General features: G+C 50.8%; 1 protein-coding gene across 4 annotated transcripts in view; it reads right to left on the bottom strand.

The window, feature by feature from the left end:
- Ptpn3 (protein tyrosine phosphatase non-receptor type 3) overlaps positions 1-19,969 on the bottom strand; it is a 142,914-nt gene that overhangs the window by 100,539 nt on the left and 22,406 nt on the right. The window contains exon 1 of one of the 4 annotated variants that reach the window (XM_050165091.1): positions 5,616-5,901. The exons of 1 other annotated variant lie outside the window; for it this stretch is intronic. The gene's annotated coding sequence lies outside the window, so the exon portion shown is untranslated. Of the gene's footprint in view, positions 1-5,323; positions 5,461-5,615; positions 5,902-19,969 lie in introns of those variants that run through there. 2 more of the 4 variants (XM_050165082.1, XM_050165077.1) reach the window with 2 other exon arrangements.

Below are 19,969 nucleotides of genomic sequence, written 5' to 3'. Positions count from 1 at the left end.
CACAGAGCGGCAAGCTCAAGGCCCGAGTAGGTGCATTAGAACCGAGACTGGCTCTGTCCTTACTCTAGGAGCACTGGGGCCCTGTGGCTACAGGGAACAGACCGGACTGGTGACGGGACGCACGGAGGACGCTGTGGTGTGGTGACAGCTGCTTCTCGAAGAAGCACCATCTGCGTGTTTCTCCTGCGCCTAGACGCTGCAATGCTCTACAACCACACGCATTGTGCCAGCCAGACACAGGGAGGGGATGCAGTGGGTGAGAGGTCAAGCCAAGTGCCCAGGGTGGGCAGGGGACGGCTGCCAGCGAACTGCTGCCTCTCTGGTCCGGCCCTCAAAGCTGACTCATCTAAAAGAGGCGGGTAGAGAGGCCCCAGGGCTCCACCCCACGCCCACGCCTATCTCGGCTCATAAACAGGGCACCCAGCCAGCAAAGCCCTCCAGGACCTGAATCTTGTCTTCCTTCAGTCTTGAGGACGGGAACGGGTGGCCTTGACTTGGGAGCGGGCCTCCACAGGGCAGCAACTCAGCAGTGACTACAAGAGTCCCATACTGAAGGGAAGGAACTTTCACTGTCCCAGACTTTAGGGGGGCTCATTAGCTCATTTTTTATTTCATGTGCATTGGTGTTTTGCCTGCATGTATACTGTGTGAGGGTGTCAGGGCCCCTGGAACTGGAGTTACTGGCAGTTGTGAGCTGCCATGTGGGTGCTAGAAATTAAACCCAGGTCCTCTGGAAGAGCAGTCAGTGCTCTTAACTGCTGGGACCTCTCTCCAGCCCCCCTCATAGCTCGTTTAAGAAAGCCTGTAATCAGGAATAAATTCTGCGATGACTTTTGCTTAACAGGTGTGTAATCAGTCTAGGGTTCAAGTCCCCACCATGCTACTGTGGGTCCTTTTGGGAAGTCACCGCCACCTCTGAGCATTGCTCAATGCATCTGTGAAATGGGAGTTACTGGGTCTCAGAGAGGCAGGGAGGCATCCCGGGCTTCAGTAGCAGAGACGCAGCACTGAAGACGCATTACCGTGGCCACTGGTTAAAGCTTGTGTATACTGACAGCTTATCAGGGGCTTGCAGTTTCCAGAACTACCCCAGTTCCAGAGCTTCTGTCCTAATGTTCCACATACACCATCCCAGCGCCTCAAAACTTCCACTCTCTCAATATCCAAGCACCCCCCCCCCACCGTCTCCTCTTACAGAGTTCCTACTCCGACATTCTTTTTCACAGGATAGAGCCCCGTCTTTGGTTCAGAAGATGTTGTCAGCAGAGCCCCGCTGACCCCAGTGTTAGGGAGAACAACCCATGGCCTTCAGGACTCCCTGTGACCTCTGATTTGGTAGCTGCCCAGCAGGCACAAATAGCGAAGCCACTGGGAGTATCACCCACTGAGAGACACACGGAGGGCAGACGGACTTTGCCCTCACCTGCCTTCTGCGCGGCCTTCCTGGGGAGGCAGCATGGCTAGCTAGTCGCTGTGAGGCCTCAGCACTCAAAACAGCTCCTGGTGGCCAGTAAGAGCCATGTTAATTTGTAATGAGAGACACCCAGAGGCATCTCTAGTACAAGGGGCTCCAATGCAGAGGGAAGAAAGAAAAACCAGCACTTAGTCTCACACATGGCGAAGTCTGCCTTACTCAGCAACTAGGGAGCATCCCAATTACTCTGACCGCCAACTACCTTGGAGGCGTAATGCAAGCGTTAAGACGTACCCGTCTTGGTGTATTTCCTGGCAACCATGCGTGGCGCTTAATAATGACCTTCAACTTGACAAGGATCTCGAATCACTCAGGGGGCAAGGCTGACTGCCAGGCATCTTCTAGATCATTTTAATTAACGCGGGAAGGACCACTCGCCATGTGGCTGGCTCCGTTCCATGACCCAGGGGCCCCAGACGACATAAAAAGGAGAAAGCATCAGGGGTCGCCCATCTCTCTCTGCTTTCTGGCTGTGGACCAGATAACTGAAGCTCTTGCAGCCACGACTTTGCTGCCACAATGAACCACGCTTCCTCCGTAAGCTGCTTTGGTCAGCTGCTTGGTGACAGCAGTAAGAAAACAAACACGGAATGGACGCATGGCTGCCACCCCTCGTGTGGGTTGCGTCTACCTGGATCCTCTTTTAAAGCAGTTATGAGATCGGTGGGTAGACGGAGACACACAGGCGCATGTGCACAAGGTCTTCGCAAGCCCACCGCGTACTTTCACAACCCAACTCGGCTTCCAGCTCTGCAGCATTAGGGCCTGACACACAGTATGAACTCCACCAATAAATAAATAATAAATTAATTAATTAATTAAAAAGTCTGCCTTTGCTGTTGGATCTGCACTCGGGATAACCAGATAACTTGGAGGTAGAGGTGGCTTCGGGAGCTGGCACTAGCAGAAGCTAATTCAATGTCCCTGGGCCCAGTCCTTTCTCATCTGTAGAAAGTAACATAGCATCGGCCCCCAACACCTGCCAGCCCAGCCAGCCAGGCTAGGGTATGCAGAATCCCATCAGCATTCCAGCCTCGCCAGAGCCTGAGGAGAGAAAAAGGGCTGCTTTTGCTTTCCAGGAACTGACCGACTGGTACAGGAAGGTAAGCCCTGCTATTATGGTCAAGAGAGGGGACCACAAATCAGCAGTCCCTTTCCAACATGCCAGTCCCTCGGACCTGGAAGGAAAGAGGGTGTTCCATGTCTTCCTGTCACTCCAGCGGGTTGTACCCATTCTAGAAACCAGTGTCCCTTGCGTTCGCGGACCTGTATGTAGCTCAGAAGGCTTCTGGACTTACACTAGTCTTTACCAGCTCGTGTGTGTGTGTGTGTGTGTGTGTGTGTGTGTGTGTGTGTGTGTGTGTTAGGGGGCAGGGAATGGGGAACAACACTATAATTAAACTTCCAGGTCACAGTCAACAAAAACTGAGAGCAATTACCATCCCAGGACTGAGACTATACCAACTAAGACGTCAAATTCTCCTGGGAATAAGATTTGCCTATGATATGATTTGTAAGCAAATCAAAAGCTATCATGACTTTGCTATGAGGTCAGGTAAAAAAAGAAGGGCTTCAAGCTGGGGTCTTGGATTTGGCTCTTTGGTAAACGCAGCGCCCAGGGACACACTCAAATCTGGCCTGAGCTGCAGGGAAGTGTAACCTAAATTCCAGGTTGGGGGGTCTCTTGGCTTATTCTCTGGGCTTCCCTACCCACAGCCCTGCAGCTGCCAAACAGAAACCTCTGTTCAAAGGCTCGCCTGGGCGCTTCCCAGTGCCCTCAGTAATCTGACCTCCAGTATGCCAGCCAGGTCTAATTTGCATACACTAGTCTCTGGAGAAGACAAATCACCAGAGACTACCCAGATCGATATAGGGCATGTTTTATTCTATTCTAAGTCTCGACCGATTGGTATCCCATTAACTGTATGTGAGGATTTATGGGGCTGCTCATATACTAGAATATTTAACTAAAACGGCCTACTCCCTGTCAGATAATAGCTTATCATTGTTAATTTTCAACTAGTCAATTTCAGGAAGGCTTCCGGTTTCCAATACAGTCTAGATCTTGGTTTAGTTATCAGGGAAAGACATCTATGTGAGGTTTTTCTACACCACACACGGCAGTCTTTCCAGAAGAAAAAGTCCTGCCTCTAGAACCAGAAGTCTTGGGTTCTTCCACCCCAGTCACCCTTGGGACAGCGACAGCGAGGGAGCCCGCTGAGAGCCTCAATTTCCTCCTCTATAAAATGGAAGTGACACCACCCTCCGAAGGAGAACTGTAAAAACTGAAATGAGATGATCTATATACACTATACGACTCTACATACGGGGTCACTAACTGCAAAGATTCCATATTATCATTTAAAAGCCCCAGATGAAATTCTCAGATAACCGAGGTAGACAGAAGGCAGAAGTTATCACAACTGATTCTACTAAAAAGCAGGTCACTTCAACCCAGACAATATACAGAGGCATTCCTGCTTGTCACAGGCAGGGAGCTGCTGCCGGAACCAACAGAGCAAAGACCAGGGAGGTTGCTCTGCGTCCTATAATGCACAAGGGGCACCCGGACAAAGAAGGCGCAAACCCAACGTGAGAAGCCGACAGACCCTGATGAAGTACTTAAAGGTTAGGCCTGGGAGCTTTGCAGCACAGGCATCTTCCCAGCCAGGCTTTCCAAGTCATCGGCTTCCCATTTGCAAGACGGATCATCTTGCAAAAATAGTTCTTTCTGTAAGTGGGGCCCGAGTGTCAACTTCTGGAGTTTCTGAACTCCAGACTGCCTTTATACAGGAGGCTCTCTGCTCATCCGCCGCACTATTGAGTCGCTTTTCTAAAGCCTCAGCAGACATTCTCCGGGGCACAAACACAGGCTCCGAAAATGCTTGCCTAATTCTAATTTCCTGTCGAAATGGGAGCCACGAGGGTCTCTAACTGAATTAAAATCACATCACGCCAACTGTTCGCTTGCTTTGTGCCGGGCACGGAGCCAAACACCTCCACATCATTTATCCTACTTAATCCACCACCAACCCGGCGAGGTGGGCATTATTACTGCCTGCATGCAAGGGAGGAAATGGAAGATCAGGGAGGTTAACCGACTCGTCCAAGGTCACCAGCTGGCCAAGGGGAAGAGCCCAACTTATACCCAGGTCTCTCGTTTCCCAACCACGAGCTCCCTGCACCTTCATAGAACACCCAGGTGTCAAGTTGTCTTAACTTCCCATTAATTTTTTAAAGGCAAATGTCAAGTTCGTAATAAGTTTGGGTGGCTGCAACCGGGGGCGAGGGTTTTCGGGGAGCGTTCTCTCTCCGCACAACGCAGCAATGTCACCGCAAGTTAACAGAGAAGCCATCCGGTGGCTCGCAGAACGGGGCGGATTGGTTTGACTCTGGAGTTCGTGCCAGGCCCAGGAAATGCCGTCTTTGCAATCGGCAGGCGAATTTGCCATCCCCCCCCCCGTGGGGGAGGGGGCGAGCCTCGGGGGCCGCGGAAGACTGAATCCCCACGGCGGTGCGCCCCCTCGGCTGGGCTGAGGATACTGCGGCGCGGGCCCCAGGACTCAGCCAGACTGGAGCGCACGCCCACGCTCGCGCCGCCAAGTCCTGAACGCCCAACCCTGCGCCGCCCCCGCCCGCGCCCCGCCCCAGCCCCGCCAGGTGATCCCGGCCTGCGCCCCCCCGGATGCCCGACGTGGCGCGGGGACCCGGGGCTGCCAGCCCTCCCGCTAGTCCTCCCGCGTGTCCGCCGCGCCCCGGGCCGGGTGGGGGTGGGGTGGCGCCCTGGGTGTCCCCGAACCCAGCAGCCCGCGCCCCGGTCCGCCCCGCGGAGATCCCAGCCGCCCATACCTGCAGCATCCGGGGGCGCGGGGCGCCCAGGTAGGTCGCGCGGGCTGGCGGGCGGCACGGAAGCTCGCTCGCGCCGCGACCTGGCCGCCGTCTGAGCATGCCCAGTGCAGCCCGCGGGCGGCTCCCGCCGGCCCGGCTGTGGCCGCGACGGGCCCGCGCGCGGGGCGGGGGGACCCGGGACAGGGGCGGGCCCGGGACAGACTTGGGGGACGCTGCCACGCGCCTCCGCGGGCCACCTGCCGAACTCCCGCAGACCTCCGAGACCCCGGTTCACGCACGCCGCCATTCATACCTTAAGCATTTATTGAACACCTACTGTGTGCCTGGCTTTCCGGGATGGCATGCCTCGAAATGGCAAGGACTTGGCGGAAAGGACAGAAAGCTTGCACGGGGCTCCGTGGCTGAGTTGGGGGTCGCGCAGACTGCAGCGCAGCGCTCCTTTGCTGGTCCTAGGACGCCAAGCGGGTTGGCCCGTCCCAGGGCCTGCGGGGCCCCTAACTGGCGGGCGTTCCTGTCAGCCTCTTCCGCCTCCTCCCACACCTGCCTACCTGCGCTCGGCGTGCACCTTCCTCTCCACCACACCCCCTAAACTTGACTCGCCTCGGGACATTTGTACCGCCTTTCCCTCGGGGTAGGACGTCTTTCTCCCCCCCCCCCCCTAACTTGGCTGATGCCCGGCGCCCTCTCACCGTACAGGTACCTTTCCTCGGAGTGGCCTTTCTGGCTACCTTTTTAAACTCTCCGCGTCTGTTATCGCCTTCCAAGCATGTACCATTTATCCACTCAATGGCTACTTACGTTCTTCACACTTAAACTATAAACAAAAATTCTGTCACTTGCTGGGAGTTTGGTAGGGAGTCTCTCGCAGCAAACAGGCCCGCAAACAACGCAGTGTGCGAGGTGATAAAGAACAGAGAAAAAGAGCCGGGCGAGAAGGCTAGGGGGTAGCCCGGTGAGAGCTAGTGGAACAGCCGGATCAGGTGACAGATACCATTCAGTCACGCAGCTAAACGAGGAAGCTTTCCTAGGACGGAAAAGCCAGCGCCAAAACAAAACGCAAGTTTTGTGCCTATGACTCGGGAAAGAGGGCAGAGGGGCAAATGGGGCAGATAGGGTCGCTTACTGGCTGTCTCTCTTGATGCCCCTTAAGGAGTGCCTCCCTTCAATGTCAGTTCAGTGGCTCCGCCTTTCAAGAGACCTAGCCTCCAAATAACTCTTGGCACGCACTAAAAACGTTTTGTTGAATGAAGAGGTTAACAAAAGGATGGAGCGATGGCTCGGGCCCTATAGTCGGACCTGGTGCCAGATGCCCCGAGACTTTTTTCACCAAGCCACCATGGAGCGAGGGTTCGTGCCTGGTTTCCCAGCTTAAATCCGGATCTCGGTCCCAAGGTAGTGCACCGCGGCGGGTGCCGCCAGAGCGCTGAGTCCGGGGAATTCCAACAGAGCCGGGAGTCCTGGGGGCTGCACTGCCCTGGGCCCGCCTAGGATCGCACACAAAACCTGGAGCCACGGCAGCCCTGGTCGGACCGGCAGGAGAACACTGGGCATGCTCGGAGACTGGGGATCCCCCCCGTCCGGAAGGAAAAGCCCCCTAAGGGGTTGACGAGGCTGTCCACTGAGTCCCACCTGGCTAACCCAGACTCATCCTTCTGCCTGGAGGCTGGGTGTGCTGGGTAACCCCCCCCCCCCCAGCCTGGTGGGAAGTCCTGGAATTCAGAGTCAGCTGACGGCACACTCTGTCCTCTACCAGCTGCTGTGTGATCTGCTACCAGAGCCTTGCGCTCTCTGTGCCCTAAATAATACAAATGCCTACGCTTGCATCCGGGGGCTGGTGAGGATTGAGAAAAAAAAAAGAACGTGAATTTATTCAGTCCACTTTAAATATATTTTCCCCTTGCTGAGGCTTGAATGCAGAGCTTTGCACGCAAGTAAACACGAATCTCTACCACTGAAGTAGAAGCCCTGCCCCCCAAGATTCGTTTATCTGAATTATCTGTCCCCCTGCTAAGGTGAGGCATCCGGGAGTTTTTAGCGCTGTCCACTTTAAAGTAGCTGGAGTAAAGCCGTTACCTTTTCTCTGCTCATCATTTTTCAACAATGGTCTCAAATTTGAGCTACGAAATAGCTGTGAATTAATTTTTGTTTTGTTTTGCTTTACGAGACCCGGTTTCTCTGTATAGCCTTGGCTGTCCTGGAACTGAGTCTGTAGACCAGGCTGGGTTTGAACTCAGGGATCTGCCTGCTTCTGCCTCATGAGTGCTGGGATTAAGGTGTGCATCACCAAGCCCAGCTTCTACGTTTCTTGTTTCTGTTTTGTTTTTAAAGTTAATTAATGCCTTGATGCTGTGTTAGTGATAGTAAATACATAACGACCTGGGCATGGTGGCACACATCTTTAATCTCAGCACTGGAAGCGGAGGCAGGCAGATCTCTGTGAGTTCTAGGCCAGGCTGGTCGACATAGCAAGTTCCAGGACAGAGAGGACTTTATAGGGAGACCCTATTTGGAAAAAATCCTCCCCCAAATAAATAAACACACAAAAGATCAGATTAATGTGTCTTGTGTGTATCTAAACTGCTGTGACTAAGTTCAAATGCGGCCAGTGTTTTCCATTAATTCTTTCTTCAGGCCTTACAGTAGGTGGTTTTGTTTGTTTTCAGCTCGGTTTCCACTGAAAACAAATTGGGGTGGGTTCACAGCTGGTGACAGGGGCGGATTCACAGTTGGTGACACGCTGGGGAGGATTTGAAGGCGAGCCCATTGACCTCACAGCGGGGTGTCGGGTTTTATGGCCCGTTCTCCTGAACAAGGGATCTGGCCATTGATTGATGAGTAGAGGAGATTGTCATTTTATTTTGTCTCTTGTGTGCCTCCCCCCCAACACATCTCTAGTCTGACGTATTCTGTAGGCTGCAGATTACTTTTAATGTTCTGGTCTCCTATTACTGTTTTGTTCTTGGAGCCAAAATGTTCAAGTCCAGCCTTTTAATCTGGTGCAGCTGGATTGGTATGACGTGCTTAGCCTCCATGACAGGTGATCTTATAGACTACATGCCCCATCTTATGCTAATGGGGCTTTGGGGTGGACATGTAATCTTCACGGTTGAATTTAGCCAGCTCTCAAGCAAATGAGGCCAGGCTGGGAATACGGCTGTTCTGAGCCCCCATAGAATGAGGCCAGGCCCAATGGGAACCGTGGAAATAGATGGTGTCCCTGGACAGTCATTTGGGAGGCAGGGAGGAGTAGGGTCATGGCTGAGAGGAGACACACCATCCACAGACACCCCCCCCCCCAGGACTCTGGCTGTGAGGAGTTGGAGAGTTAAAGGTCCGGCTGCTGTTGACTGGAACAAAGCCAGGAGGGGTTGGGAGGAGGGGATGGTGGAAGCAGCCCCTTTTACAATTAAGCTCCAAAAGTTAATTTGCTCTTTGTCTTAGTGGTGCTGGCCCAGAAATCTAAACACCCTAAACAACAAACCGGGGCGGGGGCGATTTCATGACTGGGGCGGATACACAGCAGGCTAAATGTACACCACTAGTTAGAGGCCAGATTGATGGAGGAGGAGCATAGTGTGAGCAGCAAGCAGAGTTAGCAGCAGCCCCAGGAAGACACCATGTGTGCAGAATCTCCAGTGCCCAGCACTGCATAGCAGCCATTGGTTAGGGGAATTAGTGGGAAGGGTTTCCTGGAAAAAGCCCCACGGACCAGCAGTCATTCGCATCAAGACTCAGGAAATCTGGACAGTGATTGAGTGGCAGGGCTCCCCGCTGACTTGCTAATGCTTATGAATTATTTGTGCTGTTAATGCGAGCTCAAGAGGGGTTCCAGAACAGAGAGGGACGGGTAAGTGGTACTGACGGAGCCGCGTGTGCAGAAGAATAAGCTGTCAGGCATTGTGCACAGGAAAGGCCTCCACTGAGAGTAAAATCACCAGGTTGAGCCGGACAAGGTTGCCATTGTGTGGGTCCGATGGACTGAACAAGGGCAGCTCCGTGTTTCACCTCAGTGAGCTCGCAGAGGAAAACCAATGGCCTGCACAAACCTGTGAACGGTGACTGACTGGATCTCACTGTTGTCTTTGGGGCCAGATAAGCAGACACAGAAGACACCTTACACGTGTGAAAATGTCTTGAGAGTTTACAAGCTCTCGTTTTACAACAAGCCTGGTTTCTTTTATTGGGGGGGGGGGACTGGCAGGAGGGGAAAAATGCGGAAAGAGAGGAAAAAGGGTTACTTGCAGATTACAATATGTAAGAAGAAACCAGTTTTTTTTTTCCCCCACGGAGGGCCTCGCAGGCCTTTCCCGTGGGTGGCAGGTTCCTGGCACCAGAATAAGAGAGGAAGAAGTGATCAGTTATAAATTAGGAAGTGTTAGTCAAGTCCAGGACCCCTCAAGCCGAGAGCATTAGTTAGACTATTTATTAGGTGCACACTGTGTGCCGGTCAGTGCCCCACATGCTTGGGAAACCCCAGTGGCCGTGGACAAGACAAGCAACGCTCCCCATCTTCTGGGCGATGAAGTCAAATTCAGGGAGTTAAGAGGAATGATAAATGAGTCTTCCGGGACGTGATTCAGCTGCTAGAGGGCTTGCTTAGCATGCCTGAGGCTCTATTCCCAGCCCGTCAAAAAGTAGGCCTGGTGAAGCAGTTCGTCCCTTTAATCGCTGCTCTCAGAAGGTGGAAGTAGGTGAGTCTGTGTGAGCCCAAAGTCATCCTGCTCTAAGTAGTGAGTTCTAGGCCAACCAGGAATACACAGTGGGACTCTGTCTCAAAAGACAAAAACAAAATGCTCAAAAAACCAAAACAACCCCCACGTAGAAAACAAAACAAAAACCAACCAGACAAACAAACAAAAAACCCACCAAGGTCATCCTCAGCTACCTAAAGAGTTTAAGGCCCTCACCAGCTACAGGAGATAGCGATCTTACAGAAAACCGAGAAACATAATTATCTAAACAAAGATGGGAAGAAAAGGAGGAAGTTATTCACACAGGGTCTGGGAAAACACTCTCCTGACAGCCAGCAGTCTCTCCATCCACCTTTGAGGGAAGGGACTAACAAGAAGGAAGCCTGAGGCCGTGTGGCAGAGAACAAGGTTGGAATCAAGGAGGACTCAGCCAAGAGCCTTCTCCGCCACTAGGAAGGGCTCAGCCCTCCAGAGATAGCCAGTTTCCTGGCAATGCACCTGCCAACACATCCAAAGGTAAATGCAGTTCCTGGTCTACTTGACAGTGATTGTAGATTCAAATAAGGGACCAAAAATCCTGTAGTGGCTACATGCAGACTGTTCATACAGGGAAAGACAGCATTAACCGTTTCTCTCAGGATGCTCGGACCTTCGAGGACCTCCGCGCAGGCCTTCAGGCATGCACCCTAGAACCGACAGAACCAGACCTTACTAGACCCTATGAATTTGCTGCGATTTCGGACTTGTGGGGGCCTCCTCTGGAAACCCACTGCATTGAAGCTTTAGGGAGAGCAACAGGAGAAATGGAGCTATGGCTGGCGCTTTTAAGCAATGACCTGTAATGAAATGGGCACTATCACTTTCCAGAACGTGGAGAGAAGGGTTTCTCAAGTGTTCTGGCCGTGCTCTACAGTTCCCACCCTCACCAAACAAAAGAGCAGAAGGGAAACAAAGAGGAGGTAGAGAGGTGGTGTGCCTCCCTGAGGTCAGGCTTTCTGCCCTTGACCTTAGCTTCCTCTCCTGAGGCTGTGAGCAAGCTAATCAAACGAAGCAGGAGACAGGAGAGGAGGGAGCAATGAGGGTAGTAATCACAGTGGTGGTGTTTGCTAAGGGGGGTTGACCTTAATATAAACTTATTAGAGTTCGCAGGATACACAGAGCACTGAGCCCAGAGAGGTCAGTACATCCCCCGAGGAACTGGAACAGTCAGTGAGAAAAGGCATGCACATTTACCTCTGACCCTAAACATTTTGGTGTCTTCTGAACTGTGTAGCATGTGATAGCTAGCCTACTTAACAACAAAGGCATTGTATCTTGAGGGAAAACAATCAAGAATGTGTAATTTTTTTTTTTTGCTCAAATATTTTGCTTTTTTTCTCTACTGCCCGAGAGCAAAGCACTGGTTGTTTGGCACATCCAGGCTCTGGCGACATCAGGACACACTAATGCAGAGGGTGCTGGAGAGCTGCCCCGCCTCGAGCACTCTTAGCTCCCGTTGGAAATTCACATGGTTGAAGGGTGGAACAGGAAACAGAACGCTGGATGAGGATGAAAGAGAAAGACAAATGACCACAGTCACCTCGGGGTCAGGAATGATGCTTCCCTGACATAGCAGGTCCAGCACTGTGGTGGGAGAAGCCCGTGAGAGAACTCTGATGCCCCGGGCTTCTGTGGGAACTCATGTCCAGCCAAAGACATCACCTGAGAACTCAGCTTGCTTGGCTCTCTAGTTCATCCCCGAGACACCAGAAACTTGATCTGTGCCCAGAACACTACGCCCCACCTCCTGGTGACATTTCAAGAACAGGGTTGCTGCTGGGCCGCCCAGTGCTCTGGTGACCTTCTAGCGTTGCACAGATGACACATCACAGGATTTCCTCAACTGCGCCCTGGCGTCCTGCTGGGCTGACTTTTTCATTTTTTCCATGGGACACACATCCATTGCATCACGGTACAAACAGGCTGTCCGGCGATGGCTCTGTAAACACGAGTCACGTGTGAGGTTGAAGGGCTTCATGTCCAGCGGGGGACAGCAGAGTTCCCAAGGCACAGCATCTTCATGGAAGGGATGCAGCTCGACATGGGTTCCAGAATCTGCTGCGATGCTCTAAGGCAGAAATCGCGGAGGCTTGTACACACGTTGCTTTTTCTTCAGTCCTAACTTTGCCTCCCATGAGACAGTTCTCCACATTATCAACTTTTGTTAAGTTGGGAGCATAGCCCCAACCCCTGGCCTTGGAGTTGCTTTGCTCTGGACTCCAAATCCCAGCATGCCAGATGCCAGGTCCTGACGGGGGGGGGGGGGGGGGGGGGGGGGGGGGGGGGGGGGGGGGGGGGGGGGGGGGGGGGATTCAGGACCACGCCCACAGGGTATTTAAGTGGCCTCCTAGAGGAGAAACATGTAGTTTTTCAGCCTGCGTGGGCTCCACACTGTCCTGTCTCCCTGCCAATGCACTCGGCCACCCGAGAGCCTCATTCTTAATAAAACGATGGGCATTTTGATTTGGTTTGATTTGACCTACGGAGCCGCTCTTTTCTTATCGGCTTTCCCATGCCTTCTGTTGCTTTGACAGAATACTCAAGTCTGAATAATTTATTAAGAAAGACTTATTTCGCCTCATGGTTCTAGAGGCTGGGAAAGCCTAGACTCGGCAGCTGCATCTGGTCATCTTGTGAAGGGGTCGTATTGCTCTATGATGGGGTGACGGTGAGAAGTGGGCACCTGAGGAGAAAGAGGCAAACAAGGAGAGGCCGCCTCAACTTCATCCACTGCTTCTTTTGTTGTTGTTTTGTTTTCCTTTTGTTCTGCAGCAAAGTCTCAAACTAGCCTGGCCCTGGGCTTTGTAGCCTAGGCTGATCTTGAACTCCTGCCTCATTTCTGAATGCCATGCAGGTTACGGGCATACGGTACTACTGTGTAATCTGTTTTTGGTGGTGAGAGGGGGAACTGATCCAATCCTATTAGAAAGGTGGCAGTCTTTAGACCCCATCACTTCTCAACATCACTACACAGTGAGTCAAAGCTCAATGCAGGTTTTAGAGGGAACAAAGCAAACTCAAACCCTAGCAACCTTCTCGAGCTTCTCTCACGTCCTTGATGCCACCATAGCCTTGGCCATCACAACCCAAGCGCGGACACAAATGTCTCGCTGGCTTCCCCTTGAAGAATGAAAGCTACCTGCATCATCCTTCTGAAAGGACCCAGACCACCAAGTCTGACACTGTTTAAGGCTTGTCTCCTTGCTGCCTCCCTCCCAGATGGAGTCCCTAACCTCCTGCTCATAGGATGCTTGGCCTGCTCTTGGCGTGTGCACTTCATAGAATCTTCATTTTCCTATTAATGTGTGTTTGCCCCTTGGAAGCCTTCTGGAAATCCCCTAACAATTCTTCCCAATCCCGGGACCGTGGCTGTTCTTCCCGAGCAAAGCGTTTAAAGACTGTGTGTTAGCCAATTTTCTCACTGCTGGTTGTGAGCTGCCGTGTGGGTGCTGGGAACTAAACCTCTGCAAAGGCAGTAAGTGCTCTTAACCCCGAATCCATCTCTTCAGGCCCAAGAAGGAGGGGGTATATGGTTCTTTGGTCCTTCAGTCCTTCAGGGCAGCGCAGGCATGGCAGGTAGCCCGAGTAAGGGAGTATGGAGTCCCCGCGCTGTAGCTGCAGTCAGGGAGCAGGCTGATGAGTTCCGGTGTGAAACTTGTTTCCTCCTTTTGTTTCCATCTGCAACCCAGTCCATTGGATTGTGATGTCCACATTCAGGGTGGGTCTTCCCGCTTCATCAACCCAGTCTAGAAATTCTACAGACAAACCCAGGCTTTGCTTCCTCAGTGATTCCACACAATCAGGATTAACCATCACAAGACATGAGCCCTTTCTGGAAGGAAAAAAAAGTTCCTGTCCCCAGTGAGCAAAGAGTTCTATTGTGTCTAACAGTTGCTGGTCAAAAATCCCTCTTGAACTTGTCTTGTTAACTTGGTAATTGATTTATCTTTAGCTAGATTGAAGTGATGTAGAGAGATACGGTGAAATACATCTGGTAGTGTCCCCTGAACGCTTGACTAAGTCTGGGATTGGGTGTCTTGCCTCTGTGAAGCAGCCTAGGGCTTTAGGGTTCCCCACCCCCTTTCTCCACCACAGAGTCACTTGCACACACCCCCACCGCCCCACCCCCACCCCATCTTCGCCACCTGCAGGTGAAGGCCACACCCTTTTGTTGTCTCCCTGCATTGCTGAGTGAGCTGTTTCCAAACCTGCTTTGGGGCCCCCAGTTACGTCCATGTCTAGGCAGAAGGACAGACAATAACACAGTCGGTAAAACCCCTCATCAGAATAACCAGGCAATAACGAGAGGGTGGACACCCTTTTGTGTCTCACGGTTTCAATCTCATTGTCGCCCAGGATCAAGTACAGTCGCAACCACAGGGAGATGCCCAGCTCTGTCAGCCCTGCGACAGTGTTTCATCTTCGCTCTGTTGGATGAACGCCTGGCGGCCTTTGGGCCTCCTGGTGTTGTAGAGTATGTGGTAACCAGCCTTCTTGGCATGGGCAGGTGGAGGGACTCCTCCTCCTGATCAATATTCCCTCAGATTCATATGCTAGCACATCATATACATTTGGACGAACCTGCCATTCCAACTGTGTACTCCTTCTTTCCTCCTTTTTTTTTTTTAATGCTTGAGGCCCAGATAGGATCTGTTACTGAGAGTGACAAGAAGGTGAATGGGTTGAAACTGGTTGACTTTATTTTTCTAGAGATTTAGTGTGTGTGTGTGTGTGTGTACACATGTACATGTATATGAGTGTAGGCACACTTGAAGTATGGAAGAGTTATGGAGTTACTTACCGGTGGTTGTCAGCTCCCTGACATGGGTGTTAGAAACCAATCTGGATTTTTCTGGAAGACCAGTCCTTCCTTTTAACCACTGAGTCATCCTTTCAACCCTTGGTTACCTTATTTTTATTTATCCTTTTTTTCTGATGTTGAGATTGAACCCTTGGTCTTGGCATGATAAACAAGTTCTCTATAACTGAACTATGTGCCCAGCCATTGAACTATGCCCACAACCACTGGGCTATGCCCATAATCACTGAACTATGCCCACAACTACTGAACTATGCCCACAACTACTGAACTATGCCCACAGACACTAAGCTATGCACACAAAGACTGAACTATGCCCACAGACACTGAACTATGCCCACAACTACTGAACTATGCCCACAACTACTGAACTATGCCCACAGACACTGAACTATGCCCACAACTACTGAACTATGCCCACAGACACTGAACTGTGCCCACAACTACTGAACTATGCCCACAGACACTGAACTGTGCCCACAACTACTGAACTATGCCCACAGACACTGGACTGTGCCCACAACTACTGAACTATGCCCACAGACACTGAACTATGATCACAGCCAATGAACTATGCACACCGCTCTAGAGTACCTTATTAACACACACAAGTCAAACCATGTTTGTGAGTCGTTTGTTTTTGAGATAGAGTCTCATATCTTTCAGGCTGCCTTCAAGTACATGATGTAGCCAAGCATGATGGCCTTGGACTTTTGAACCCTCCTGCCTCCACTTCCCACATTCTGAGATCACAGGTGTGAAACACCATGCTTGGCGTATGCAGTGTAAGGGAGCAAACCCAGGACCTGTATAAGCTAGGCCAGTACGCTACCAACGAAGCTACATCCCCAGGTCCCCAACCTAAGCCAAGTCTGTTGGCTTATGAAAGCTGATTCAGTTTTTTTTCCCATTACACTAGCTCGAGTGCTATAAAAAATATACATAAACCCAGGACATATTTCAAATGCCAGTGCATGTGAGGGAACCGAGGGAACAATTTCCTAACAGTGTTATCTAGATGTTTCTCAAGTTCCCTTGGTTGAGGTCATTCTTTGTAGTTTGTCTTGGGCTCCTGACCCAAACACAGCCCATGCCAGTTATGAGAAAAGTAAAGGCCAGTTTTCCATGGTTTGGACAAAGGGGCGGCCGTGGGAACATGCACAGCTTTCTCCAGTTGTGGCAAAATCAAGGAAAAACCAACCCAGCCAGGCTGTCCTATGTACTCGCGTGGGAAACGGAGACAGATGAGGACTGACAACTGAGAGGAAACCAAACAAGAGGAAACAGGCTCGCTCTGAAAGGCTTGGCTCTGCCAGGCCAGCTTTTGCTCATAGAACAGAAGAAGGCGTGCATCTCATATGGGAGAAAGAGATCCCTTCAACTGTTCACTGTGAACTCACTGAAGCAATCTTGAACACCTCAGCATGAAAGGAGGAGGGGGAAAAAAACATGGACTTAATCCATTCAAGGGGGAAAAATCCAAGCGCAGATCAAGACTTCTGCTCCGAAATGAGTCATAATAACATGGCTGGTAATAGCTAGAGATATGACCCAAGTGACTAAAGAAAGATCAAAATAGCGTGACTCATGGCTTATCGTGTAACTGGGTTATTTGGCAGGGGTTGGAATGGCATGGACCATTTCTAGTGGTAAAGTTTAGGTGAACATCGTGGTCCAAATAGGCTGAACTCACAACATTACATGGTAAATAAAGATACTTGTACACATGCAAACATCTAGAAGAAGCTCAGGAAGGTGGCTCAGCAGGTAAAGGCGCTTCTTGCCGAGCCTGAGACCTGAGTTCCAGCCCCAGAACCCGCAGCACAAAGAGATCTCCACGAGGGCACCAGCATATTCTCTCTCCCTCCCCACCTCAACAAAACAAACAAACAAAAAACTTAAAAGAAAATCCCCCATGAAACGTCAACTTTGTCCCCAGAAACAAACACACGAAAGATACAGGAGTATGTCTTAGATACTGTGACCATAGCACAGGCCAGGATTTCCTGATGGTCCTTTGGGAGTTTCAGTGGTTCCTTGACAACTGTCCAATGAGGATTCTTACATCCCCATGAGTAAGAGTCCCCAGGACTCTAGAGGAGGACTTAGCGTATCAGCTGGATTTCTTCATGTAGGAATTTATACTGAATGCCGGCACACAAGAGAGTCCCTAGGTCAGGAGCCTGCCTGAGTAACTGATTCATGGAAGTGACATGCGAAGAAGTCACCCTCTGGTGTCCACACCACTGTGACCTCTCTTCCATGTTGGGCTCAGCATGGCTCCCTCTTGATTTGGCCAGCAGGACATCAGTAGATACAGCACGGAAGGACTAGGCGGACATCTGTTTGTTCATCCTGCCCTGGTAGAACGCTGAGACCGTTAACCAGAGAAGATGTCTAGAAATGGGGCTGACAGGGCCTGCTTGGCACAGCATGTGCTTAGCGTGTCTGAGGCCCTGGGCTCCATCCCCAACACCAAGACTAACCTCTCTGTGGGAAGAGACCCAGCCATGCAAAGTTTGTGTTAGCTGAACAAGAAGCAGATTACGAGAGCTGCCTGCCTACACACTGAATCATAAGAAATAAAAAAGAAACCGTGGCCGCTTTGTTACCAGCAGCGTACCTAAGGCAGTCAGAGGAAGGGACCCCGCTGGCTTTGCCTAATCCTTGAATTCTTCCACACCGGCAGACTGCTCACCTAGCCCCAGCTCAGCATTGCCTCCTGTAGCCCACAACAGCCCCCTCGTTATTGTTTTCGCTTTTAAAATAGGTATCCAGGGTCTTGGATGCCATTATAAAATTTTTAAACAAACTGGGTTTTGTAATTCTCTTTCCATCAACTCCCCCATCCCTGCCACCCTTCTCCCACTCTGGTGGCACCCCCCCACCCCCCGCCACACACACTTATTATTTTAAGGTAAGGAGGTGGTTCTCAAACCCTGCCTAAAGGAGCTGAGACAAAACTCCTTTCTTTAAGGGAGCTCCGTTATTGGTCTTACGAGTATATCCTCAAGCCTAGAATATATCATGTAGTTAGACCCAAAGAAGTGTCTGTGAATAAATGAGCAAACGGACCTTGGGGGTTTGTTTAAAATATGGATCACAGGGTACCTCTGGAGACTGGAAGGTCTACGTGGGCCCAGGTAACTGCGTCGGCCTGAAGACAGCTGAGCGATGCTGAGACAAAGCAGAAGGACCACACCAAACCAATTTCCCAGTAACTGCGCTTTGGAGCCGACCTGAAAACCATTTCACCGTAGTAACCCCTGGTCTTCCCGCAGGGCAGAGAGCCACGGACTGGATTATTAAGGAGCTCCTGGGTCAAGGTGGTCCATCAATGAGGACATTTGGAAGCCACGGCCCCAGCCAACACAACCTCTGAAAGTCAAGTGGCAGCCATCCCTGCTCATCTCACTCCTGAGAGCTGAGTGTACACACCCCACTTAGTTAAATAGCACCACACCAGTCTCTCAGCCTGCAGGGGGAAAAGCTCTTTGTGTGCCTGACCGGCTCATTGTTCAAACAGAAGTGAGTGGTTTCTGCTTCCTGTAGGCTATGAAATAACTAAGGCGTGTGAGCCTATGTTCCAACTATGATCAGCATGCACAGAATTAGGAATGCTTTCACTACATGTATGTCATGGAGAGGGTTAAAATGGATCATCTACATTATTTATTTTTAATTGTGTACATGCTTACGGATCTATGTGGGCTGAATGCATGTGGAGACAGTTGCTCTCAGAGGGTGGCAGGTCCACTGGAACTGGGCTACAGGTGGTTAGGAGCCCCCTGAGGCGGGTGCTGGGAACTGAACTCAGGTTCTCCGAAAGAGCAGTAAGAGCTATTGAGCCTTGTCTCCAGCCCCATCTTACCTAATTTAAGAAAACCAATTAGGAATCACAACAAGAAGCAAATCTTTGAGATCCCTGCTGGAAACAAAAAAGCCTCAAGAAAGGGTATCCCAGAACCCATGTCTTTTTTTTTTTTTTTTGGTTTTTGTTTTATTTTTTTCAAGCCAGGGTTTCTCTATATAGCCCTGGCTGTCCTAGAACTCACTATGTAGACCAGGCTGCCCTTGAACTTGAAGAAATCCACCTGCCTCTGCCTCCCAAGTGGTGAGATTAAAGGTGTGTGAGACTACACCTGGCTCTGGACAAGTCTGGATCCTTCCCTTGCCCTTGGTGAATGTCACTTGGTATCTCCTTTCCTTCAACATCTTCGCCCCTTCTTCTTGTCCTTTTGATCCAGTCTTTTTTCATATACCCAGCATAGTATATATTTGCCTCTTTCCTTAGTCCTGGCTCAAGCCAGACACCGTATCCAGAATGTTCTTTATTACCCCTCCACATGCTCTTGGGTCTTGAACCTTCAGTTCCTGTTAGTATCAGCACACTCTGTCCAGACACAATTGACTGAGTTTGTTTTGACCCCAGGGCCCCTGAGCTACCTCATTCTTGGGGAAATTCTTAAATTTCATGCCCTTCCCCACTGAGACCCAGCTCCTTGAAGGCAAGACCCTTTTCCTGTTCTCTTACAAGTGTCTTGCCCTGAGCACACTGCCACTCAGGGAATTTACACACATTTGTTGGTTGAGCATGTGGAAGCTAGGCGCTGCCTTTAGCCAGTGCAGATGTCTAGAGACAGAGGCACTTCTCTGCAGAAGTGGCCTATTATTCAGATTTTGTGTGTGTGTGCTTGTCTTTTTAAGTTTATTTTAATTTTATTTTCTTTATTTTTTAATTTTATGTGCATTGGTGTTTTGCCTGCATGTATGCCTGTGTCTGTGTGAGGGTGTTGGATCTCCTGGAGCTGAATTTGCAGACAGTTGCGAGCGGCCATGTGGGTGCTGGGAATTGAACCAGGGTTCTCTTGAAGAGGAGTCAGTGCTTTAAACTGCTGAGCCATCTCCCCAGCGCTACTTTTGTGCTTCTTGAACCCATAAACTGCTTGCCTGATATTTGGCTGGTGGGGCCTTCCAGCAACTGTAGGAGAATTTGCCTGCATGAGTATTGTGTATGAGTGTCTTGGCTATGAAAGGCTGGGTTGGTATATTGTTGTTGTTGTTTGTTTGTTTTTTTTTTTTTTTTTTTTTTTTTTT

This window comes from Alexandromys fortis, unplaced genomic scaffold (assembly GCF_014885135.2).
Source record: "Alexandromys fortis isolate MF-2015 unplaced genomic scaffold, M_Fortis_MF-2015_v1.1 scaffold_18, whole genome shotgun sequence".
Taxonomy (NCBI): Eukaryota; Metazoa; Chordata; class Mammalia; order Rodentia; family Cricetidae; genus Alexandromys; species Alexandromys fortis.
This window is presented reverse-complemented; position numbering and strand designations above follow the sequence as displayed.